The following is a 27605-nucleotide window of genomic DNA, read 5'->3' as shown; positions in this document are numbered from 1 at the left end:
GGTGGGATATGGTAATATGTAGAAAGCCATAAGTTTATAGACTTAAAATGCCACGTGAAATAACACAAAGGAACCATATCTAGCTATGGTAGGATTAATCTATGAAAATCAGAACATCTTGGAAGTGATCACAAAACACAAATACATTAAATACAGATGACTCTCAGCTCATATCTTTACAAACCCATTATAAGTTAGAAAATACCACTCACCTCTGTTGACTAATATTGCAAGAAAATATTGCACCATACACTGCTCACCCAGGAAAAGATCAGTTTTCAAAATACGAAATAGATTCCCAGTGAATGTACAGTATTTTTAGACCATCACAAAGTTGAGCAAGGCAAATCAATAGGCACTTGTAACTTGGGTAACAGAAGCAGGAGGATCACAGGTTCAGTGTCAGCATGTGCTGAATTGGAAGGCCCCCGTTTTAAAGAAGAATTTTAAAAACTCTTAAGTAAAATTATTGTGTAGGGGCCATCTGCATAAAGAAACCATAGCAAGAATTACTGCTGACTTCTCATGAGAAACATTAGAGTCAGGAGGACAATGGAAAAAAGAAAACATTTCAACGTGCTAAGGAAAAAGTAATCTATCACATTTGTACAAAATCCTATATTACACCATGTTATTCATCAAAACCAGCATGAAATAAAGACAGTTTGCTAAATCCATGCTGAAAGGCTCTTATATCAGTAGATCCATTAAAGAGTAGTGACATTACCCGAAAACTCCACTTCATAGACAGGAGAGAGAAAATAAAAAACAGAATTAAATTAATTAAGCATAAGAAAAATACTTCTTTAGATAGTTTCCTCAAAAGGCAAGTAACCAGGATTGTACTGAACATGGCAGCCATAGATTTCACTGAGAAGATAGCCTGTTTTGTAACTCCAACCCCCCCAGGCCACCTGTCTATGTCCATACTGTCTTCCAGCTTGTGCCTGGCTGGGAAGGCAAGATAAAAGTGGGTTGTAACTCCTAGGACCTCTGCATCCCTTCCCATGGGGACGACTTGGTCCCCTCAGCTTCCACCAATCACAAAGCGCCTTCCATTTCAGTTCCATTCAGCAGTCTTTGCTGTGAACACTGCCAGTTGCTCCAGGATGTTTGTCATACATGGAGATGCTCTGCCACACAGCATTCTGGGAACTTGGAGGGGGCGGGGCCCTGGAGGGGCAAGGGAGCAGGGATGGGGACACCGTGATGAAGTGGGCTAAAGGTGCTGTCTGTCCCTGCCGGACAAGCATGCCAAGGAGTAAGGCAAAAGGAGCTTCCTCATGAGCCTACTTCCTGGCTGGGTACCTTACAACTCTCTCCTCACAGTCCTCAGAAATGTACTTTTAATCTTCTTTTTACCAGTGATCCCATTAAGAGTTAGAATGTTAAAGGATTCACCTGCGATACCTGGATCAGACCCAGCTTCCTTGCCTCCAAAATTGATTAATTCATTACTCATTGTCCATCCAGCCAAAATATATGGAGGGTCTACATTGTTCCAGGCACTGTATCAGATACAGAAATATAAGAGAGAAGTTGTTCCAGATCCTACCTTCCTACATTCCAGATGGTGTTCAATTGTGAAGCAGAAAAGACGTGTGAACCAACCAGAGTGAGGGAGGTTAAAATTCACCCCGAGTCTATAGTCTGTCTGAATGGAGCTGGGACCAAGAATGTGCTTTGAGAAAACAGAGAAGAAAGTACAGCAGTGTGTGCTCCAAAGTCTAAAATAATCACTATTGTGGCTGTTCCTAGTCCAGGGAAACATGGAGACCATGCCTGCTAGCGCCCAGGATAGGCACTATGTGGAGAGGACTTTCGATTGAGGCTTAGCAATGGAGACGGAATATCCAACACCCCATACACACCCCAGAAAAGAAAGCAGGACAAGACTCTTGCAGTGAAAATAGCAAATGCTTGTCCCGGGGGTAGAAGTGAGCTTGGCATGATGGGAAACAAAACACCAATGCTGCCGAGCAGGAAATAAGAGAGGAAGTGGCACCAGATGAAGTAAGGGTTGGGCAAGCAAAGAACAGATATGAGAATAATTTCTGGGCTTCTGGGCCAGGTGAAGAAGGTCTTTTATCTTAGAACCTGCCTTGTCAGGGCCATGTTTGAACATGGAGGATGTCAGTATGGAGGGGTCCACTAGGAGTCAACACTGAATGCCGAACACCAAGACCATGGCCACAGGACTTGCTCCAGCCTCCACCCTTAACTCTCTCTGCTGCGCCAAGCTCAGGAAATAAAAAGGGCCGCCTGTTGAGTGTCAGTGACGGGGCTTGTGACGGTGACTAGTCAGATGGTATGGGAAGAGGTCTGTGAGGCCAGCAGAGTTCAGCAGCCACTACACAGGATATGGAACAGGCTGACACAGGGACCAACCAGGGCCCCAAGACTGTACTCAATCTGCTATAACGGTTTGTACTTTGATAGCCTTTTAGTTGAAAATGGGCTGTTCTAAGCCTGCTCCCAGGCAACGGAGTATGTTGTAAATTGAATTTTTGAAAAATGCCTTTTATTGGGTTTTGTTCTTATTATAAGAGCAACACATGTTTCTTTTGGGGAAATCAGAAAACACGGAGCAACCATAAAGAAGAAACTAGAAATATGCACCTCCCATCCGGAGCAGTCACAGTTGATTACTCCAAGTCTGTGTCCCCAGCTTGTGCGCCTGTCACTGCTTGGCTCCAGCTCACTCTGTCACTCCTGGGTGTTGCCTCATTGTGGGAAGCACAGAGATTCATGTGCTCACAGATAAACACCAAGGAAACCAGGAATGCGAAACATACCGCGTTGTCTCATCAAGGGAGAGCAGCGTATAACCTGTTTGCTGCCCAGAAGGCTGGGAGTGGAGGTGGCTAATAGCCTGGTGACCTTTGTGCAGTCTATATGACCGAGACCACAGTAGATCCTCCTCTAGACCCTTAAAATGCCACATATAGTCAACCTATAGTACCCATTTTTACAGAAGATGTTAATGTACTTTACAAAGAGTTTGATGCAGTCGTGTCTTAAACTTTATTGTACACATAGGATAGAGTTAATTTTCAGTAGGAAACTTTTTCCAATCACGCTATGCTTAAATATGACTAAAATAAACACCTAGTGTCAGACTCTTGAAGTTTGAACCAATACCTAGGCTCTTGAATCTTGTTGAAACGAATCTCCTTCTTGCCTCCCCTGAACCAACACTCTGCTGGCCATGGTGTTTGCTGAGACACCCCACACCTCACAGTGTCCCCATGTGGCCAGCCACCCAGCTCCCACGTCTCCCACTGCTTCATGGCCAGCTGTTTGAGTTCTCTTGCTGTCTTGGGATGAGTCTCCTTTGTCACCCTCATGCTCAACCACTGACACTTTCTTGGACCATGTGGGTGTTCTAGTCACCTCATAGGAAAAATTCCTTCCCTACTTTGCACTTGAGTCCCAGGGTTTGAACATAGCATTCTTCTCCTGGTGCTGAGGAATCTATCTCTAGGGTCTGCATTAGGTCCAGATGCCTGGATGCTTCTGAAGTACCTGAGGGGGGAAAGAGGACTGACCTACATTCAGTCACCACTGTACTGAGCAACACATCGCCCACTGGGAGGAATGTATGGTACATTCAACTTAATAACTTCTTATTTTCTTTTATGTGTATGGGTGTTCTGCCTGCGTGTATGGATGTGCACCACTGTGGAGAGCACTGTGGAGTGCTGTGCATACAGGTATGCACTGGAGAAGCCAGGAATGTTAAACTCACAGGCATCTTTCAAGGGAGAGAGATGTTGAACCCATCCTCCTCCTGGGACTCTGGAAATGATGTAGTTTACAGCCTGGTGATCCTTTGTTATCTAATGAACCAGCTTTTGCCAATATCTTCCAGAAACTACATTTTACTTTCCCCAGGCACTTTCTCCCTAAAACTTTGAGCATTCCTTCTAGGCCATAAAACTCATTCTTGTAAGAGATATCATTTGTATAACAGCCTAAGTGACTTCTATGTTGCCCTAGGACCAGGCCAAATCCCAACTCCCACAAGGATTAAGTTTACCTCGGTCATTCTCCCTAGACCCTTACCTTGAACACTGTTACTAGGTCAGCAGAACCCATCTTACGGACAAAGCCATATGTACTTTGTGAAGAGCTTCAGGGTAACACGTCTTAAGCTTCGTTGTACTCATGGAGCTGAGTTAGTTGTTACCTAAAAACATCTTTCCAAAGTGGTACTGTACGTAAATATGGCAAAATGTACTAGCCAGTATCAGACTCTAGAAGTCCTGGCCCAGCACTAGTACCAAAACTGGATGGAACCCAGTTTCATTCTTGTTTTTTGTGGATTGTTTTCCCTTTGAGCTGTAAAGCTTGCAGAGACTCTCCACATGCACTTACATGCCTGATGTCCAAAGAGGCCAGAGAGAGTGTTGGGTCCCAGGGATTGGAGATATGAATGATGTGAGCCTCTGTGTGTATGTGCTAGAAATAAAGCCTGGGTCCTCTGGAAGAGCAGCCAGGGCTTTAACCACTGAGCCATCTCTCCAGCCTTGTAACTTTTTAAAATTGTTATGTGTATATGTTGTGTTGAGAGGGGCAGTTAGGACACAGTAAATGTATGTTACTGTGTGCATGTGGGGGGTCAGAGAACAGCTTTGAGAAGTCAGTTCTAGCCTTCCACATGGGTTCTAGGGATTGAATTTCAGGTCGTGGGGTTTGCACGAGTGCTGTTTACCTGCTGAGCCATTTCTTCTGCTCTTATAACCTTTTTAAAAAGCTTGTTAATAAATAAATAAATAAAAACATGCTTTTTTTTTCTTTTTTTGTTCGGAGGTGGGGACTGAACCCAGGGCCTTGCGCTTGCTAGGCAAGCACTCTACCACTGAGCTAAATCCCCAACCCCTGCTTTTTTTTTAACATTAAATGTGTTTCTACAGCAAGTCAAATGGTTGCATATTATTCCACTACATATGTTTGGCTAAATTTATATAAAAAATCTAGACTTCCAAACTGAAGCCAACGTTTTTAATTCTAATAAATCAATCCTTTCCAACTTCAAGCAGAAAAACATTTCTCTGCAGACATTCTCACCAGTCCTAGAACTTGAAAGTTTCCCTGGTCATGAACTGAATTCAGTTGGAATTAAACCCATACTGAACGCAATATGCAATACAGTGTGTCTCGCACTACAATATGGCACAAAAGTAGAAACAAAGATTCAAATGCATGCAGGAAGTGGGCTCGGAACATGGGGTGGGCTTTGAGAACGAGGCTGGAGGCAGCGGGGACTGAATTCAGAGCAGAGGAGAAGGATGAACAAGAAAGCTAGGAGAGTGCTCAGAGCAAAAGTGGAGGACCAGGGCTGGGAGGACCAGGGCTGGGAGGACCAGGCAGGAGCCTAACTGTGGGGACAGAGAAAGTGGGCAAGAGAAAGCCGCAGGAAACATATGCAGAAAAATAAATTGAGGAGGCGTGCAGAGCTACTGATGACTTCAGGACCAGCAGGGCCAGGAGAGAAAGTTCTAGGACAAAGCTTGGTTCTGCTGTTCAGCCCTTAAAGCACTATTCCTGAAAATGATTCTGTATACACTGCCTTTTACTTTATGCCAAATATCATCAGCATAAGAGCATGAAAAGTACATTAGATGCTCGTTATGACCCAAACGCTGACTTCCCGGGACCCTCCAGACATGGCTTGGGGTCTCTTTGTTTGTGTTCATAGGAGAGCCAGTCTTAATGGACACTCGTCATAACTGAAGTGACGAGACAGGTACTCTTGCTCTCTCCAACAGTCAAGACTAAAGATGCCTGGAAGACGACCTTCACAAGAATGGGGCCTTCTGGGCCGGAAGAGACTTCCCACTGAGGTGTAACCGTTAGTAAAGTGAATGGAAATCATTCTAAGTGCAATCCCTAGGGAGGTTTTGATTATTTTTTTAAGAGTATTTTCTCAGGACTGACATGTCATTCTTATTGTGCGTGTTTGCTGCTTTGTAGCCTGAGTCTAGAAGAGCTTTGAAGGAAACTCAACTAATACACAACGGGCTGGAGATGGCCTCAAGTTTAGATAAATATACAATGTGATTTAAATCTGAGATCCCACAAGGTCTGTGAGGAATTTTCCTGAGGTGGGATTATTATCCCCAAGAGGATGAGGAGAAGAAGGCCCACAAAAGTGAATGAGCTCACACAAATCAAAATGAAGACGCGGACTGCCTCAGTCAACTTTCTACTGCTGTGATAAACACCATGACCAAAAGCAACTTGGGGAGAGAATGGGTTTATGGTGTCTTACAGCCTGTAAATCCATCACTAAGGGAAGCTGGGACAGGAACCTAGAGTAAGCAACTGAAGCAGAGGCCATGGAGGAACCTACTTACTGGCTTACTCTTCATGACTTGCTCAGTCTGCTTTTTTATAGCACCCAGGACAACAGGGATGGCTCTGCTCCAACTAAGCTGGGCCCACCCACATCCATCATTAATTAATCAAGAAGATGTTCCACAGGTTTGCCCACAGGACAGTTGGGTGGGAAGATTTTCTCAGTTGAAGATTCTTCTTTCCGAATGATTCTGGCCTTGTGTCAAATTGACAAGACACTGCCCAGTGCATGGATGGGCAGCACTAGGCTTTGCTGTAGTGTAGAGTCCAGCTAGGCCAGATATATTCCACTCTATGCTGCCTCCTATTGGTGAGAAGAGGAAAAAGCAACTTCTTCGTTCTACCCAGCAAGCCTGCCCCATAGGTGTTCAATCTGCCCCACCAGATTCTCTGGAGTTCCGATTACCCTGACAGATTAACAGCCAGGATCCAAGAACTGGAGCCATGGGCCCAGAGTCACACAGGGAGTTGAGCTGGCTGAGCCTGCTGCTTGGGGTTGGCTCATTTAGCAGGCTCCGTCCCCTGCTTCTAGGTTCCAGGCACAGCTCTGGAATGTAAGCTGGTACAGGTGAGATTCAGAACTAACCCATGCCACGGTTTCGGCCAGCTGTGTACTTTCAAACATGGGCCTCATTCTTTGGGTCCCTGTTTCCTTCCTTTCAGGAGACTGGCTATCTGTGGCTTTGCTCTGACATTGTGACTAAAATGAGACTGAGTTAGGCACTCAGAAAATGTCCACGTCCCTCGTTCCCCTTCGTGTTTTTACTGGCAGTCACTGCAAGGATTGCTCTCCTGCCCTGTTCCTTGGCCCAGGACTAGAGTTGATTCTCCAGCAGTGAAGTCACTCGGGGCTGAGCCAGGAGGACATGGAACTGCCACTCTCTTAAGCTGAACTTTATCCTATACAGGGGTCCGGGATAGTGGATCCCGAGTCTCCTCTGTCTGGTCCCAGGCCATGCCTCTGTGTGCTGACTTGCCATGAGACAACACTACGATGCACCAATCATGGCCGATGAGAACATCTCTGGGTCCCCTTAAACCACAACAACCCCAAGTCTCCTGAACTGGAAAAACAAATATCGATTCCTGTTTACTCATGACAACAACATTCTTCAGAGAAATGAGGCAGACAGGAGGCAGATGTCACCCAGTTAATCTCTCAGCCACTAGGGAAGAGTTACCACAGTTGAAAAACTGATCAGATCTGCTATTGGTGGGATAAAAGCCCGGGCAGGAATGAAGGGTGGGTGGGGCCAAAGCAAGTGCTTGACTAGCAGGGGACTAGCAAAGCCAACACACAGAATTGTTTTTCTCCCTGAACTGTTGGCAGAGGAGAGCCTCTGGGGAAGACATTCAGATCAGATAAAGGTGGCATAAAGAAGGAACAGGCTGTAGTCTACCTAACCCAAGAAGTCAAAAGCAGCGAGTTGGAACCTTTGGGACAGTTTGTTCTCAGTGAAGACAGAGAAAACAAAGTTGTTCATCTAGTGGACCTAGGACAAGGACAAGAGCAGATTGGAGCTTCCTGTAGCTCACTTCACACTCACTGGCTAGTGGGTGATAGGGCAATCTCACTCAAGAATGACCTCCAGGTAGGCAGAGGCATACGAGAGTCCATCTCTAAGAGATGGCAGTGTTGTCACGGTGATGAAAAAAAGTAATGAACGTGAATGGTGATGAAGGGCAAGTACCCCAAATTCTCCTTCTTAAAAGCAGTCAGGATACTAATGGGGAGAGCAAGCGGATCAGGAGGCCTGGGGCCATGGTTTCCATTCTCTTGGCAAAAGAACCAATGGGGAGGATGGCAAGATCTCCCTTATGTAAGTCCAAGAGATAGGTAGATACATTCTCCTTAAACCTATTAACAGTGGTAAATTATGAGGCAGCTGAGGAGCCTTGAAAAGCTGTTTCTCCTCTGGCCAATCTCCAGAACCACGCTTGGTAGAGCACAGAGCAGACACTGTGGAATCCAAGCACCCCCTGTCATCACTCTTCCCTCAGAGGAACTGTCCCTTGGCCGTTACAGGTCTTGTCACTAAAGAGGTTGGTCTGCTAAGGCTGCCCTAAAAAACTACCATAGACTTGATAGATTACACAGTACTAATTTATCTCTTGCAGTTTTGGACATTGGGGTTCACAGTCAAGGTACTGACTGACTCAGGTTCCCAGTGAGAGCTCTCTTCCTGGTTCCACACAGCCTTCTTCTCACTGGGGGCAGAGAGTTTCTCAGGCCTCTTCTCTCAAGGGCACTAACCTCATTATAGTCCCCCTACTCTCATGGCCTCATCTAAACCTAATCATCATCCCCGCTCCAGGTCTTATCTTCAAATACCGTGGCTCTGAGCAATTGAAATCGGATTTGAAGAGATACAGTTCAATCCATAGCACCTGCTTCCCATCACAAAGCCATCTAGTTTCATTTCCAGTGAAAACACCTCAGAACAGGGCCTGGGTGGCCATGACTATGTAGGCAGTGCCCATGTTATCAGGAATGGAGGCACAAGGTCACGCAGCTGCAGTCATCACTGTGGACCCTGAGCATCTGTCTGTCTTCCTGAATCCTCAACTCACTCTCCCTCTCTGTGATTTGCAGTAGTGGTGTCCTCTACTGACTGGAATATTTGCAATATTAAATGGATGCCACATGAAGAACACCTCACGCTGTTCCCAATTGTTCCCGTTTGCTTGCTGTCCCTGTGATAACACACTGACCAAACCAAGAGTCGGTTTGGCCTACAGGTTTCGGTCAATCAATGAAGGAAACCAAGGAACAAGGTAAGGACTCAAAGCAGGAACCTAGACGCAGGAACTGAAAAGCAGAGGTCATGGAGGAACCTGACTTGTTCATCCTTGCTTGCTCTATTATACCACCCAGGACAGCCTACCTAGGTGTGGTACTACTCACAGTAGACGAGGCCCTGCAACACCAATCGTTAATTAAGAAAAGGCCCCAGAGACATGGCTATCAGCCAATGTGATGACGACAATTCCTCAGGTAAGGCTCCTGCTTCCCAGATGACCTTAGTTTGTGTCAAGCTGACAGAAAAAAAATGACCCAGCACAGTGGTGGAGAGCAAGTGTTCATCAAACAGGAGCTGTCCTGGCTGGGGTGGGTGCTCACGGGTGTCTGGGTTTACAGATCTGGAGTGGGTCTCTCCTGAGCAATGCTCCAATTCCATTTATGTCCCTTCGCTCATCCATCTTTTTCCACCTGGCACCTTTTTTTGATCTATTGTATCTGCACCCACAACATTTTCACTTACACTCAACCTCAGAAGACGGCATCCTTCCCTAAGTTTCAAAGCCTTTGTGGGCATCTCTTCAGCAAACCACAGAGCTGCCTAATGAGTCTCAAGAGAGGAAATCCCACAGCCTCTCCACCCAATCCCAGAGAAACCATTTCCACATGGTTTCCACACAGCCAACCATGAGGCTATGCACTAGGTTTGGTTGTAAGACCCCCAGCACCCCACCCCCACTCCTAAGGACTAAACATGGCCAGGTGTGGTGCATTCACCAGCATCGGACTGAGCCTCTCACCCGGATGCATATCTGACTGGTGACAGTTCACCGAGTACTGAACCACTGCAGCAGTGGTGCAAGCCCCAGATATTTCCATTCTAACGTCTATTTTCTAGGAAAGCCATACGCATCTTGCTGCGGCATAACACTGCAGGCTGAGCCATCTAAACCCTCACATTTGCAGGTGAAGACGTAAGGAGTCGCCAGCACGGGGGTGGAGGGGGATATGCAATGGCCAGCCTTGCCCTTCGCTGATGAAAAGCAGAAAGCTGAAACCACACAACTAGTGACTGCTAATCTGAAATGTTTTCTAACTAGAGTTAGAAACTCACACAGCTAGAGTCTCAGGAAGCACTCTGAGAAGGCAGCAAAAAAATTCTTATATCAAATTATCAGTCTCCATCCACACCTGTGCTCTGGTATGAAATAATGTTTCTATAAGCCTACTTATTGTCTTTAAGCAGCTTAATTACACAAATATCACTATGCATCCCTCAACCAACTTAATTTTTTTCAACTGATATAATACTGTTTGATTCCCTTTTAACTATTTTGCACATACAGAGATCTAAAACTCTCTGTCAACCCAAATATTTCGATTGTCATATGCTTTGCACACTGAGAAACTAAAACACTATTGAAATACAGTCCAGGCAAAGGTGCTAATTTTTCATGTGAAATCATTTAAAATGTATTATTTTGTCACTGTGTTTTGGTGACAATTCTTCAGACCTTAAAACATTATAAATCTCAAAACAAAAAAGGAGCCTACTTTCTCCACCACTCTCAAGGATCCTTTGGAAGAACTGTTCCCTATATGTGGTAGTAGAAATGGCGCAGGTAAACTTTGGGTAGGACTGAAATAGATTGGGGAATTATTTTTAAATCTAGAGTTCTATAAAGACATTCACTATACTCTAATTGGGTGCTGTGATGGAAAATATTCATTGTCAACTTAACTGGATTAGGAATCACATAGAAGACACAGCTCTGAGCTTGTTATTTCTCTGATCACAGGCTTCAGAAAGAAACAAGGACTATGCCATGGTCTGAATTGGAAGGTAATCTTGATGCATTCTGGCAAGAAGAAAAATAAGCTGGTCGTAGTTTTACTCATGTCTGAAAGATTTGAGTGAGACTTAGATTGTTTGTCATGACAACACAATATCCAAGATGTGGCACTGTTTGTACTTACTACTCTTAGATTTACAATGAAAAAGAGAAGAAATAAATGAAAAGGTGTGCAATTTGGTAAAGAAAAGAGGATGAGTACGTGTCTTAGTTACTTTTCCATTGCTGTTAGGAGACACCATGACCAAGACAACTTATAAGAGTTTACTGGGATGCACAATTGCGGAGGGTTAGAATCCATGATCATCAAGGCAGCAGATAGGCAGGCCTGGTGCTGGAGCAATAGTTGAAAGCTTACATCTAATCCACAAGCATTAGACAGAGAGAGAGCTAACAGGGCTCTCAAAGACCACTCCCAGTGACACACCTCTTCCAACAAGGTCTAACCTCCTAATCCTTCCCAAACGGTTCCACCCACTGGAGAGCAAACATTCAAATATATGAGCCTATGGGAGTCATTCTCATTCTAACCACCACAGCAAGTTTCAAGTTATAGACAAAGTAGGGGCAGAAAAAGCTGCTGTGCTCATTAAAAAGATTTGCACCATTAAAGAGAAATCACATTCTCTGTCCTGAGATGATAAGAAAGGTGCCCAGAGAGCAAGATCCCACCCATAAAAGCCTCTAAGTTTCAGAAATACAAGTTCATTTAAAAGGAATGAGCCTCAACTGAAATTGCTTCCCAGGGGAATTCCCTGCTCTAAAGCAATCTCAGATTCAGCCACCAAAGCACACAGAGATTACCATAGCTATGACTGAAAGGGGACAAGACTGTATCCCACGCTGACAGAGGCATCACTGACAGTCTAAAAGCATGAGCAGTCCAAGAGTTTCCAGTGTCATGGAGTTTTGCGCTGAGGCTGCAGGAAGTCACTGAGGCCAGGTAATGTATAACAGGATCCAATTCCCTACAAGAATGCCTAGACAGATCATTGTACAAAACTGTCACAGGCTGCAGGGATAGAATAGGGTCATCCCAAAAGAGGCTATATACACAGCAGGCAGCAGAACTAGGAGGGTGGGACCACCCAAGTCTGTGGTAATGCAAATGATGCCATTAAGAACCCCCAGTGATGGGCATGGAACTACAGTAGCTGATATTTACCACACTAAGTTTCAGTCTTGCTGTGGCCCAACTCTTCTTTGCTATACCCCCACTTCTCCCTTGTTGAAGTATAAATGCTTATTCGATGCTAGCGTCAAGTTGATTGGATTTGGAAATACATCTCCGGGTTTGTCTGTGAATACATTTCCTGAGAGGTTTGACAGAATGGAAGACCCACTCTGAACGTGGTTGCTACTATCCCATAGGCTGGAATCCTGGATTGAAAGAAAGGGGGAAGGGCTGGAGAGGTGGCTCCGAGGTTGAAAGCCCTTACTGTTCAAGCATGAGGACAAAAGTTTAGATGCCAGCACCAGTGTAACAAGCCAGGCAGCCTGCATATGCCGATAAACCCAGCTCTCAATGACAGAGAAGAGAAGATTCTCTGGGGTTTGCTGGCTTCCAGACTAGCTGAAAACTCAGAGCTGCAGGGTCAAGGAAAGATGTTGTCTCCAAATAATAGGCTAGAGTGATAGAAGACACCTGATGTCCTCCTCTGGTCTCTAAAACTGAATAGGCGAGCAGCTAACACATAGACACACATGTGAATATACTGCATTTGCACATGTGTTCCCTCGATCTATGAGCCAGAGTAAGATGTTCTTCCCCTAACTTGCTCCCTAACCAATCCAGACCCCAGTTCCCTCTGCTCCTCAGCTAGATGGAAACAGCAACACCAGCATCAGCCCTGTGTGAACAGGATATAAATGCACAGGGGAGTTTATACAGTTCCAAATATTGAAACAAAATTCAGCATTGGCCCCCTGAAAACTGTTTCTGTTTCTGAGAATGTTTATCAAAAGGATGGGGAAAGAGAAGCATAGACAGGCAGGAGGAAGAATTTGAAATGAGCTGTTTATTTAGAAAACTAACCAAAGCAACAGGAAGCACAACGTTCTGCTATGCAAGTGCTTCTAGTTTTCTTTTTTCTTTTTTTGTTTTTAGGTCAATGACACTTATTTCTTAATCCCATCCCATCAGCTCTGTGGTAGGAGAAGTTCTTCCCAGAGACCTACAAACTGTTCATGGGAAGTCATTCCTTCCAGATTGTTCATCTTCGCCTCTTTTGTATCATGGGGAACATTTCAGTGGGATGGGGAGGTTAAACACAGCTGGACGTCCACTATCACCATCCAAACCCCAATCCTCAACCATTAAACCCCACCAGGTTTTTCCTGACTTCAATTTGGGTGGTACTCTGGGGCTGGTACGTCAGCTAGGCCAGCCTGATGTCAACATTCTAAGAATTTTGTATTTTGCTACCAGTGCTCTTCCAAACCGAACACATAAGTGACTTGTGAGACTTTTTCCAGTCATGCAATTTCACCAGAGCCCATGCATTCAGTCAGCAAATCGTGGTAAAACCTACCACATCCCAGACCCTGGACTGGCACTGAGTTGAAAGTAATTAAGCAAAAGCATCCACATTTCTCCTAATGCCTTGTCGTGTTTATGGCCTGCATCTTGTTCAGCCTTCTAATGATGAACACCTGGTCAACATCATCCATGACAATTCATCATTCGGTTCTCTCATTTCGTTCAAAAGCCTGTCCCTAGATGATCCTCAAGGATGAATTTCTTTTGGGATTCGATCCAATATCCAGATGTGTGAGTGTGCTTAGAAGGGTCACGAGACCCTTGGAACCAAACTTGCTCTAACATGACTTAACTACAAAGCCCTTCTCAGACCCTGCTCAGGTTTAATATTGCTTTCCTGAGGCCCATCTGTTCTCTTAGTGCCTCTTAGTGTGGGTGTGTCCAGGCCACCTGCTCAAGGGGACCCAGTTTCACTGCCTTAGAACCGAGAGAGTCATTTCCTGTTTCCACACTAGATGATTTTTTAACAAGATGACAAGGGGCAGCTGTTTTCTCAAGCCATGAAGAGTGGAGGAAGAGGAAGTACACCGGCCAAGAATGAAGAGTCTTAGGTTCTTGTCCATCCAGGCCCCACAGTGCTGAGTGGTTACGGAAAGTCTCTTGGGTCCAAAGCCATTGTAATCCCCTCCAGTGCTTCACATAAGCCCTCCATTTTGTTCTTTTCCTATGCTCTCTCTTCCAAGGTCATATAAAGGATAATAGGAGCATCTTCGCACTGAGATGAGATGTTGTGACCATATGAACACTACTAGACACTAGCAGCTCTAGGAAGGGCTTGAGCGAACTCAGTTTGCACTCTCGTGTTCTAATGTGCTTCCGTCTTCTGAACTCTTCTGCAGACCCACGTGTTGCTGGAGATTAGAGAGACAAAGGATGAAATAGTTAGGGACCTCGATATTCAGTTGATATTCAGAGGCAAAGCTAACTCACCCTCAGGGAATGAGGCACTGCTATAGCTGGAGCTGGAAGAAATGCAGTCAGCCAACCCGGGGAAGATGCCCTGAGCCCGGGGAAGAGAGAAGAGTTGTGTACTTGGAGGTGTGAATTAATCTGAGATGACTGGATCCTTACCAGAAGTAGGAAGGTAGTAGAGGAAAATCCCTAAGCCTAAGATAGCCAGGTGAGTATGGAGAAGAAGAGCCAAGTCCCAAAAGTCCTTGCAAGTTTAAATGAGATCATATTTTGGTTAAGAATTTAAATGGCTTCCTCCACACCCAAATCAAAAACTGCATTCCATCTAATACTGCGTGTGCCAGGCTAATTCTTGAAAGGGGCCAGTTCTTCATAAAAGCACCATTTTACAGGGCTGGAAAGATGGTTCAGCAGTCAAGAGGACTGTCTATTCTTGCAGAGGACCCAGGTTTGATTCCCAGCACCACACAGTGGCTCACAACCAACTGTAACTCCCGTTCCAGAGAACCCAGTGCCCTGTTCTGGCTTCCATGGTACCAGGCACATACATGGTGCACATACATACATACAGGCAAATATTCAGATATATAAAGCCAAAATAAAACATTTTTAAAAAGAGAGAGGAGAAAAACTTTCTAACTGGGGGTGGGAAGAACTTTGTTTTGCTGTTAAGCTCTAGACAGGTTTTATTTTCAGACATAAAAGATATTGATAACCAACCAGAGCTTCCAGGGACTAAGCCACTACCCAAAGACTATACATGGACTGACCCTGGGCTCCAAACTCATAGGTAGCAATGAACAGCCTAGTAAGAGCACCAGTGGAAGGGGAAGCCCTGGGTCCTGCTAAGACTGAACCCCCAGTGAACGTGATTGCTGGGGGGAGGGTTGTAATGGGGGGAGGATGGGGAGGGGAAGCCCATATAAAAGAGGAGGGGGAGGGGCTAGGGGGATGTTGGTCCGGAAACCGGGAAGGGGAATAACAGTCGAAATGTAAATAAGAAATATTCAAGTTAATAAAGAAAAAAATCAAAAAAAAAGGAGAGAAAAAGATATTGACAATATTATAACAAACACTTTAGTATTCCTTAATTATATGGAGAATTAAAATATTATGAAATTGATGCTGTCTTCAATATCACTCCTTACGCCCAACCCTGTAGGGGGTGGTTCTGATGCTTTGATCAGTAATCTGCATGTGAACAATGAAGGTCCTGTTCCCCAATTGGTTCTCGATCTATCAATAAAGATGCTAGCAGCCAATAGCTGGGCAGAATAGGAGGGACTTTCAGGTTACCATAGGCAAGAGATGCAGGGTGCAGGGGTGGGATTCACCATGCTTCAGAGGGTGAGAGAGCCACCAGCTGTGCAAGATCTCAGGTGGAGTGGCCCTTGGCTGCTTCCCCAACTAGGCTTGGGGTAGCAGGAGGGAGATTAGAAATGCAACTAAGCTGAGGGCAGATTCAGAGGTGTTAAGCTGGAAGTGGAGTTTGCATTAGCCGTGGGAGGCTTAGAGTGCCTGGCCATTGAGCTGAAAAGCATATTAAAAATAAGCTAATGAGTGTGTGTTTCATCCACATATCCAAGGGAACCTGGGTGGGAGCTGGTAGTGCGGTCTGCCCAGAGCTTAAAGCAGGGTTGTAGAAAATGCATGCTACGCCACCCAACCCCTTGAATTCTTGAGGAAGCCACAGCCCTAAACCTTAGATATACCATTCTTTTTCTAGACATATGTACCTGTAAGACAGTAATGTTGGGTTTTGTTGTGGTTTTGTTGTTGTTGTTGTTGTTGTTTTGGGTTTTAGGGTTTTGTTTTTTTTTTTCGTCTTTGAAAACTTTTAACCACTTGCACTTATGGTTCTACAACTTGATCCTTTCTCTCAACATAGTTCTTGAGATTTATCCAACACTATTTCATTTTAATGTTACATGGTATCCTTTTATTTTAATGTTATTAAGAATACATGAATAAAAATGTACTACGCTATTTTGACACTCCTTCGAGGGCAGGCATTAGAGTTATTTCCAATATTTGCCATTACCAGCAAGGTGTCATGAATGAACATTTCCATACTTGATCATAGCTAAGTACAAGAAGAGGTGACATTGCTGTCAGCTCTCTCTACACGAATGTTAGGGGTTCTCCACGAAGCATATTTCAAAGAATGAGTGTCTGGCCATGGCATGTACACATCTCCAACTGTGTTAAGCTGTTTCTGTTTGGACTGTTATTTAAATTGCCATAGACTAGGTGGCTGAAATAATAAGCACTTATTTCTCACAGTTCTAGAGTCTAGATATCCAAGATCAGAGTTCCAGCATGGTCAAGTTCTGGAGAGGACCCTCGTTCAAGCAGCAACAGCCAACCTCTTATACCCTCACCTGGCAAAAAGAAAAACGGAGCCAGCTCCCTAGGCTGTTCCTAAAAGGCCAATGGCTTTAGTCATGAGGGTTCCATGTCCACCCAAATCCCATGATGCCTAATTAAATAAGTAATTTAAAGGGACTCAGATGCTCAGTCCATTGCTCTAACCAATTTCTCTCCTAGTTATCTTACCAGTGTCAGTTCCAATCAGCATTGTAAGAGACCTCCCATGACTCCATACTTTTGTTAATATGTGTTATTACCAGACCTGTAAATATTTACAAATTTTATCTAGACTCACTAGACTAGTATCTAGTCTGTCATCTTAACTTATTAATTCTTTGCTCAAACAAATGATTATCTTTTGCTTTATTCATGTGTTTTTGAAATATGTGCTTAGCAACTGTTGTCATTTTCGCCATATCATTGGCTGTTTCTTTTTAGGGATGTAATAGAGTTCTATATATCTCATGATAAAAGTCCTTTTACATTGTAAATTTGTTTATGGTGCTTTTTCTTTGTTTTTGTTTGTGGTGCTGAAGATCAAACCCAGGGTCTTGCAAATGCCAGGCAAACATGCCTTCTCCAGCTCTGTGCATTTTTAAATATATATTAATTATATTTTAAACAATGTGTGGATGTATCCATTTATGGATATGTGCATATATGGTTGTACTTGCAGAAGAGGACATCAGATTCCCTGGAACTGGAGTCTCAGGCACTTATGAACCCCCCAACATGGGTGCTGGGAACTGAACTGGGGTCTTCTGCAAGAGCAGAAGTGCTCTGAGCCAAGGAGCCATCTCCCCAGCCCCATGACGTGGCTTGTTTGTTAATGTAATAGGAAATTTTGTCAAAAGCCGGAAACAGACAGGGAGAGGACTGGGGCTTCCTTAAGTCCTGAGCAGTTGCTGCCTCCAAGGATGTCACATTTTATGCACTTCTCATGACTTTTGATTGACTATGCTATTTTAAGTCTCAGTTGAAGACAGAATTTAACTTGTAGAAAATTAGCAGCAATACAAATCTGCCATCCACAGCAATACAAATTACTCTTGCTCATAGTGATGGTGATAAATTTTTTGTAATAGAGAATATAAAACTGAGCCAAATTTTCACTTATCCCTTCTACTAGTCCCTGTGTTTATAAGTTAAAATCAAATCTGTGACACAAATTTATGACATATTTTCATAAGAATCTTGTTTGGCCACATCAAAAAGATATTTTCAAAACTAATAAAATATAATCAAAGAAAGTTGGCCCTTCGAGACAAAGAACCAACCTGCCATAGGTGGCAGACTTTGAAGCCTTGAGAGATTTGCTGAAAGTCGCTAATAAAAGGGCCCAAGGAGTCACACAAAACCTTGGCTGATTTTCAGGCCAGCTCGCCTTTCTTGTCATTTGGACGGTTTGGGTAATTTTGTATTAAACCTCTCTGTATTAAACCACACTCCATTAGCAAAACTGGATTAAGAACACTTACCTCAGGGCTGGCAAGACAGCTCACTGTATAAACAGGCTTGCTTACCAAGCTTGATGACCTGAGTTTAGTCCCTGCAATCCACGTAGTTGAATACAAGATACTTATCTATCACAGGTTATTCTCTAATCTCCACATGCATGTGGACTGTGCACATAAAAATGTGCGCACTTTGCCAAGCAACCAGAGCTTCCAGGGACTAAGCCACTACCTAAAGACTATACATGGACTAACCCTGGACTCTGACCTCGTAGGTTGCAATGAATAGCCTAGTAAGAGCACGAGTGGAAAAGGAAGAACTAGGTCCTGCTAAGACTGAACCCCAGTGAACTAGACTGTTGGGGGAGGGCGGCAATGGGGGAGGGTGGGGAGGGAACACCCATAAGGAAGGGAGGGGGGGGATGTTTGCCCGGAAAACCGGGAAAGGGAATAACACTCGAAATGTATATAAGAAATATTCAAGTTAATAAAAAATAATAATAAAAAAAAAAAAAAAACTAGGGAAAAAAAAAAACTCAACACTACAAGACACACACACACACACACACACACAAAATGTATTTTTTAAAGGATATTTGCCTCAAGGACTACCATGAACATTAAATGAAATAGCAAGTACAAGCCACTTAATATGTAAGATGCTGCAGGCTGGGGGTTGGGGATTTAGCTCAGTGGTAGAGTGCTTGCCTAGCAAAGAAGGCCCTGGGTTCGGTCCCCAGAAAAAAAAAAAAAAAAAAAAGATGCTGCAGGCTGGCAAGGTGGTTCAATAGTAAAGGTATCTGCCAATAAACTTAAAGCCTAGATCTGATTCCCAGGATCCACCTGGTGAATATATATATCATCATTAATGCATACACACACACACACACACACACACTAGATAAAGAACATTTCACTTTCTAAAAGAACATGTAGGTATCTGGAGAGGGGTAGGTGTCTCTGCCTTTATTGTTGCTCTTGAGACCTCCCTCACACACACTGAGTTGCCTCATCCAGCCTTGATATGAGGGTTTGTGCCTAGTCTTATCAGAACTTGTTGTGCTCTGTTTGGTTGATATCCTGGGAGACCTGCTCTTTTCTGAAGAGAATCAGAGGAGGAGTGGACATGGGGGAGAATGGAGAGAGGGGGAAATGTGGTTGGGATGTATCATATGAGAGAAAAATTTAAAGGGGCAGAAAAAGAGAACATGATATTAAATCACAGCAATAGCGGGAGACGCTCAGTAGACTTCTTTACTGGACTAGACAAAAGAAAACTTCAAATGCAGAAAGTGCGGCTGTGAGAGTCTGCAGCCTCTAAGAATGGGGGTCACTTATACAGTTGCTCTGCTGGAGCAAAGAGCTGGCAAAGCATGCATCCAGACAGTTTCCAGGGCGGACTCCCCCCGGCCCACCATAGGACACTGTGCAACTCTCATCCCTGTCATTTGCATATGCACGCCTTTGATGAACTCTCCACCCTCGCTAATCCTGCGCTAAGTATGAGCACTGTAGGATGAGAATTCTCAGGAGCCCACGTTCCTTTGCTCCTAAGGTAGAGATGAGAGGTCTGCCCATGTCTAGGGCTATCACAAACCATGTGACTCAAGCAACAAAAATGCCCCACAGCTCAGAAGCTGAGAGTCTGAGACACGGCTCGCCTATAGCCCCATACTCCTTACAAAATCTGCAGAATGACCCTCATCTTTTCCTGGCTTCCAGCTCTCCTTGGCTTTTAGCTACAACTATTGAATCTCTTCCTCTGTCATCGCCTGGCTTTTCCCCTAGAGGACCCTGTCTCCATATATGTTTATAAGAACACCAGTCATGACCTCATCTTAACTCAGAACATCTACAGTGTGACAGCGTCTAAGTAAGGTCATTCTGAGGCACCTGGGATTAGCTCAACATGTCTTTTTGAAGGACACAATTTGGTCCAAAATAACACCTTTGACATGGGAACCTTTGGTAGGGCAGGCCTTTCCACAGGGGACAACCTTAGCATGTCATGTCTGGCACCCCAGAAGCTTCCAGTACTACAGAAAATAAAAGAGCAAATCCCAAGTTGAAGGGCAGCACACTTCCCAGCACAGTGTCTTTGAAGCCGCCCTGTGACTGAAATCCAAACAGTGGCATCGTGTGGTTGAGAAAATGAGAAGGAGGGAGGGAGATCTCTCCACCTATAAGGTGCTTGCTGCACAAGCATGGGGTCATGAATGTGATCCCCAGAACCATACCGAAAAGCCTGACATGGGGTGCACACTTGTAATCCCAATGCTGGGGAGGTGGAGACAGGAGAATTCCTAGAGTTTGCTGGCCAGCCAGTCTAGACAAATCAGTGAACTCTGGGTTCAATGAGAGACCCTGTCTCAAAAATGCAATGTGAACATCTTCTGGGAAATAAGAACCAAGTTTGACATGCGTGTGTGTGTGTGTGTGTGTGTGTGTGTGTGTGTGTGTGTGTGTGTGTGTGTGTGTATGCATGTGTGCATGCATGGACACTTGTGCACATATATGCATTCATATAGAGTAAAATGGAGGAGAAAGGCCATGCCAACCTTTGATCTGAAGGCCAGGTAACCAAAGTTCAAGCAAGCTGTGCTGGATATTGCCTCCCTCTCAGAAAATGCAGTGCAATTCTAGAAGCTATCTGGACAATACTTTGCCTCTGCAAAAAAAAATTCCTTGAAGATACAGAAAGGGAAGAGAGCCAGCATTTTTATTTAGAGTTTCCTCTGTGCCAAGCCATATGTGAAACGGCTTTCTAACCATTTCTTTCCAGCCTCATGACAAGGCTTCTATTATTAACTCCATTTGACAGATGAGTCTCGGGAACGTTAACTGGATTTTCCCCTAGACCCATGGATTAAAAGATGGTACCATGACTTCAACACAGGTTTATCTGAGACAACCAAGTTTACAATCTTTCCACTGCACTGTTATCTCATATCAGAAAATCTATGTGAAAACTTGAAGCATTCTATCTGGCAAACAGAGATGGTCGTTATACATGTAAATCCTTCCTTCTTCCCAAGAATGCTTCCAGATCGAATGGCAATATATAAAGCTATAACACCATTTGCTTCTCCTGACCTCGTGTGAACTTGAACTCATGGGATTTGGTTCTCCCATCTCAGGTGGGACTTATTCCCTTCTTACTCCTTTCTGTTATCCCATAGCTTGCCTCTAAGAGCAAGAGTAAGGAAGGGTTCAGCTTTCAGTCCCTCTGCACAGCCTCCTATACTCCATATTCACCTGCAGAGCATAAGCTGAAACTCCTAGACAGCAGTATTGGTTAAAGACTGATGTAACCTGAAAGCCTCCCCAGGAAAACACAAAGGGTCCTGAGATTGACACTAAGACAGGCTCGGAGCTGGCACCAACATTCACTTATTAGCAAATGCTTCATGCTGTTCCTCGCTAACCGAGTTCATCAAAGGAGGAGCATGCGCTGTGATCCTGAGTCTTCTGATCCAACAGCTTTGGTCACAGCCTCCTCAAAAGTGAAGAGGACTCACAGATGCCACAGGAACAGGGGTAGACAGTGCCTTCTCAGATTCCAATGTTCAGCATTTGGGCGTGTTGAAAATGCTCCCTTGAGAGTTCTAGGTAAAACCTCCACAAAGACAGCTGGAATAAAGGACCAAGTGCTCACAGCCAGAGGTCCCTGCGCCAGTGAAAGCTCACCAGGGCCATGGACAACGCTAAGAGCTTAATCAAAGATCCCGTCCTTGAGATGAACAGAACTGGTGTGCACAGATGCTTTTCCCTGTTTTGTGTAAGCTGCTCATGGGTTCTCGTTGCAGTTGGTTCTCATGCGAAGTGTGTCTAGTCTGTAATTTATATGCGACAATATAAATCTCTAGCTAAGTCAGTTTATCCAAGGCCTCCCTCTTAGATTCAGCATACATGTTCACCTGCTTCAGAGCTGACCATGTATTTTGCTTATTTTCTTTGCATTATTGTAACAAAACACCTCGGAGAAGCAAACTTATGGAAGAAGAGATTTACATTGGCTCACAGTTCAGAGTGCTGCAGTCCACCATATGGGAGGAAACAGAGAGGGGTCCCCTCAGTCTAGGCAGCAGGAGCAGGCAGTGGAGCTGTTCATGTTTTGGTGGCTCAAAACAGGAAGAATGAGTAGAACTGGGAAGAGGTCTAAGGGGTCACACCTGGTGACCTGTTCCCCAGCCAGGCCCTACTTCCTACAGGCTCAACGGCCTTCAAAACAGCACAACTGGGGACCAAAGCGTAAGCCTGTGGGGGACACTGTAGATTGAAACCATCACATTCTATCTCTGTGGGCCAACCCCCAGTGCCTACTGCCTTACATGTGAATGAATCAGGACCATGTGGTTTTCACACACATGGATTCTAAAGAGTAATGTGTACTGGGTAGAGAGGAAGAAGGAAGAAAGAAGTCTCATAGTAACATTCCATTCATACACTCATAGTAACCATCCATTCACTGCACTCAAATTTGCTGGCCAGCTCCAAGTGCTTTTTGTGAACTAAAATTTCTGCATTTACTAGGTGCCTGCTATGAGCCTTGGTGACTGTCCCATGTCCTGTGTATGCTCCCTGCACTGAAGCCCTTACAGCAGGTACACTTGAGGAATTAGAACAACTGGAATTCCTGCTCAACACCACACAGCCAATACATGGCAGAACTGGGGCTTGATAGCATGATTATCGGCTGTCATGCTCAGGATCTTTCTCCTGAAAACATGCAGGATCCCTCACAGTGTCTTCAATACAAAATGTACAGGTAGAATTATAAGTACTGTGGTACCGACTCAGTTGGATGAGACTGCTCAAATGATCAATTCCACTAATGCAATCTTTTTCCATTTTTTGAATTGGATACTTTACACAATCATAAAATGTCAGAGATTATATATATGGTTAAATCTCTCCATTTCACAGAAGACTAGAAAACACAAGCTCCTTTCTCAGCATCACAGAGCAAGCCAATGCCCTGGTCTGGAATTGAGCAGTAAGGGATTGAAAACTCCTGTTATTACTACACCCCTGTAGGATTTCATTCCTGTGAAGAGATACCATGACCCTGGCAACTCTAATAAAGGAAAACATTTCATTGAGGCTGGCTTACAGTTTCAGAGGTTCAGTCCATTCACATCAGGATGGGAAGCATGACAGCACCCAGGCAGACATGGTGTTGGAAAAGGAGCTGAAAGTTCTATATCTTGATCCTCAGGGAGCAAGGAGGAGACTGGGTACATACTGGACATAGCTTGGGCATGATAGACTTCAAAGCCCACCTTCACAGCAATATACTTCCTCCAAGAAGACCATGCCTACCCCCAAAAGGCCACACCTCCTAATAATGCCCTCCCTATAGGCCAAGCATTCAAACACATGAGTCTATGGGGGACATACCTATTCAAACCACCACAGTCCCTATATTCAGTGTCTACTCTAGGCCTGGGAAATATTGTGTTCTTGAAAATAGTGTCTGTTTGATGCAGGTACCAATTGCATGCAGCTCATGTTTGTGTTTCTAATGTCTGGTAGACAAAATAATTCCTTTGATGAATGTGTGATAGTTGTATAACAAATTAAACAACAATAAATACTCTCGACATGCAAAAGAAGAAATTGACATCCAGATACATAAAATTATCGACCCAAGGTTCAGTGGCTCCAGGGTTCTATTGCTCCAGCCAAGTCAGGATTCAATCCAGGTCTTCCTGGCTTTGGAAGCCACAGTCACCCAGTATACAAGGTACCTGGTCCACAGAAGTAACTAGCTTCAAATAAGAACCCTACTGCTTTTGCCTGTGTTGGAAAGAGCCTTAGAAGCAGGGGTCTGGCATGAGGATGGGAAGGGGCAGGGCTTGGCTAGAACCCTTACGTGTGTGCAATAAGGAAAGGAAGGGCCTTCCTCATGGGGCCCACCTCACAGAGTGCCTCAGGCCCAGATGGCCAAACCAGCCACACATGTTTGGAAGTCAGTAAGCAGCTTTGCTGGGGGCCAGGAGAAAGATCCGTTCTGGGGGTTCTGCCAGACCTGGAGCTGAGTCTGCCAGAGGGAGGTCAGGCCAGGGAGAGGACAGATGTGACCACGGCTCTGCCAAAGGCCACGCTGGCCCCAATGAGACAGTCCTCCAACCAAAGCCATAACCTGACTCCAAGCTCACAGTGTTCGGCTTCCCAGATTAGACCATGGAAAAGTGGTTCCATGTGATCCTCGAAGCCTGTTGCTTCCTCACCCCCATACACACCCAACGAGGCCACCTCCCACCTCCAGTTCAGAATCTCAGGGCATCTATTCCGTGTCAACACAAGGATGATGCTTTTTATTTCCTTCCTTCTTGAACAGATAAAAATAATTCTGTCAGACTCAAATATCCATGCGAGCTCTCAAGAAGCTGGGCTTGAACATGTTTGCACGTCAAGACCAAAGCAATCCCACATGTGGCCTCTGCGATGAGGTGTCCTCTACGTGGCAAGTGGCTGCTTCTCCAGTCTCCAAGATGCTGAGGGGAGGAGGACGCGAGGGCAGATGCAGCTTCTCCCTAACTACTCTACACGGGACTTCTTAATTCACCAGCTTTATTTTGCAGATGAAGAGTCTCAGGTTCTAAGAAGTGGAACTATTTCAAAGTCATTTGTTCAGCAAATGTTTGTCATGTTCTCCAAAATGCCTGACTTGTACAAAAGAAAATCCAGTGTCTAAGAGGATTTGCTGATGGAGTCCCTTGATATTCTGTGTAAAGCTTCCCAGGGGCAGAAGAAAAAAGAATAACTAAGAATTGAAGAGGCATTTAGGGGGGAAAAACAAGTTCTAGGCACAAATTATCTTGGAAACTACTGATTAGGCCGTGGTTGCTTAGGAAATCACTGATTAAAGGAACGAAACAACACAGGATTTTTCTGGAATACAGGAGTTTTCAAATCTCATAATGACTAAAACGTCTCTGACGATCCCCAAAGAGCGAGTGTATGAGGCATTCTCCCCGCTATGAGCCAGAGTTCTAAGAAAACCGTTTTTGGAAGCACTTCCCTGATGAATTATTAGGCTGAATCATAAGAAATTGGCAACCCTTGGCAGGTCTTTGTACAAAACAGCAATTCCTTATGGTTCAACTTAGTGTGAACAATAGTGTTTCTTCATATTTTCTCCTCCTTTATCATATTCCAGAGTGTGACTTGGCTACTGTGGCCTTCAGAGGGATGCCTGGGGTGTGGCTGTTCTGTACTGGTTGTTAGGACAGGAACTAGACCCAGAGGAAGGTAGCCTGGATAGCCACACTTGTCCTTACAGAACTGTCACAAGGAGCAGCTTCCCCACTAGAGGTTGTGTCCTCTGGTCCTGTTAGGTCTGTAGAGCTAGTGGCTACTGTGGAATTTAAGTATAAGTGACAGTTGTCATTAGCAGGTGACACAGGAAAGCTGTGTATCATCTATGCTTTTCCTATCTTTTCTCTAAACACTGAGGACCCAAAGCCCTGGCGGTGGCAGATACACAAGGCAGTAGGAGATGCAGTCCCAGACTCTCCACACAGCCAAGAGCTACTTGCCCACCAGGAAAACCACACTGAACTGGGAGGTAAAATACTAAGAGAAAGAAGCTGGTTACCTTAAGCCACTGAAACGGGGAGGGAGGGTGCTATTGTTATTGACACTATCGTAGAAAAAAAATATTTTCCTGAAAAACACTGTGGTAAATCTGGGGGCAGTAGTGTCATGCCTGCAACATAGGCAATACAGAGCTAGCAAAAGGATCAGTGTTCAGCGTGGCCTTACCAGGTCATTGTGTTCGGAAGTCAATGTCATTTGTAGGGAGTTGTGAATGCCATGCTGGTTATAAGGATGTCAACCGAACCCTCAGTGTTCTGGTTGAGGGATCCTTGGCTTCTCCTCCACACCCACCCCCCCATGCCTAATCAGTCCTCACTGGGTGCTCCTCACTCAGAGCTCCTGGCCTACTGCCTTTCTCTCCTTGCTTGTCTGTCCTGACCACACCATCGTCCCTGATACAAGACTCAGACAGACCCATTTAAGACCCACAGATGAGGATTTCAAAAATGATTTGCTTAAGTCTGAAGAGCTGTAAGTTCTTCCTGTCTAAAACTGAAAGTGATCCAAAGATGCATACCATACCACGAGGCCCAGTTTCTTTAGTCTGGCCCATAGCGCTCTCTGGGAGCTGTCCCTGCCTCTTCTCTGGCCTTCTATCCCAGGACCCAGCCACTCTGAATGTCTGTAGACATCCATATCATCTACGGCTGAACTCTAGACTTGGAAGAATACTGAGCCTGCCCAATGGTGGCCATGGCATTTGATAACGAAGACATTCGATTAGAGGGACATGGTTGAAGAGAAAAATATACAAGCAAGCAACCACTGCTCTTCTTCAGGCGGATGAGAGGAAGACATCGCAAAGAACGTCAGACTTTGAGACCAGACTGGAGACTTAGAAAGGGCACAGAGACTTCTCTACTGTGTGTACCTTACAGTTAGTTCTTATGGCCCACAGGAATCCTGCACTAAGAAATGTATTAATTTCTCTCAAAATCAGAAGGAGGATTCCAACAGAACAACTCCCCAGATATTAGAGTAAAAGGATATGTTTTAATTTCTTCTCACATCAGAAAATATTTTAATTTTATGGGCTATGGAGATCTATTCAGTATTACCTAAAATAGGAAAATAACTTGAAGTATTTAATGTTATACCAACAATGATTTTTATATCGATACCATTAGGATGAGAAGGGTTCCCAAAAGCAAACATACACAGTCTTCTTTGGAGAGTCCTGGCTTTCCTACTACCTCTGGTGGGTGGTGGGTTAACAGGGAGGTTAAAACAGGGTTGATTTAAGAAACATCATTAAAAATGTGGATTAAAAAAATTAAAGTTACAGGTTCCCTTTGTGAAGTTAGTAGACATTTGTGGGCAGCAGGAATTGTGCAAGTTGTACCTGATAGAGAACTCTGTGTCCTCTCTAAGATGTCACTCTCTAGTTTCTAAGTCTGACTGTCTTTGTGAGGTCTTCCTGTCATCTGTTTTGAAAATAGAAGTTTGCAGTTCATTTGTATAGTGTGACACACAGCCTACCGTCAACCTGGCTCCAGATCCAGCCAGCAGCACAGCTCACCTTGAAGTCCTGTCTGCTGGTCTTTAAAAAGAGGGCAGGAAAGAAAACATTTAACTCCTCAAAGCAGACATCTGAATTCCAGTTTCTGAGAATGAGCCCACAGAGAAAGCAGCACTTCCATAGAGGATCCCCAGAGACACCAACAGTGCATGGAGAACTTCCCAGGAAGGAAAAGCTGACTTCCTGGGATGTCCCCAGCCACCTTTCCTGGAACCATATTACACACCTGCCCTTTCTGCTCTGGCCTCCGTAA

Source organism: Rattus rattus, chromosome 1, assembly GCF_011064425.1.
Source record: "Rattus rattus isolate New Zealand chromosome 1, Rrattus_CSIRO_v1, whole genome shotgun sequence".
Taxonomy (NCBI): Eukaryota; Metazoa; Chordata; class Mammalia; order Rodentia; family Muridae; genus Rattus; species Rattus rattus.
This window is presented reverse-complemented; position numbering follows the sequence as displayed.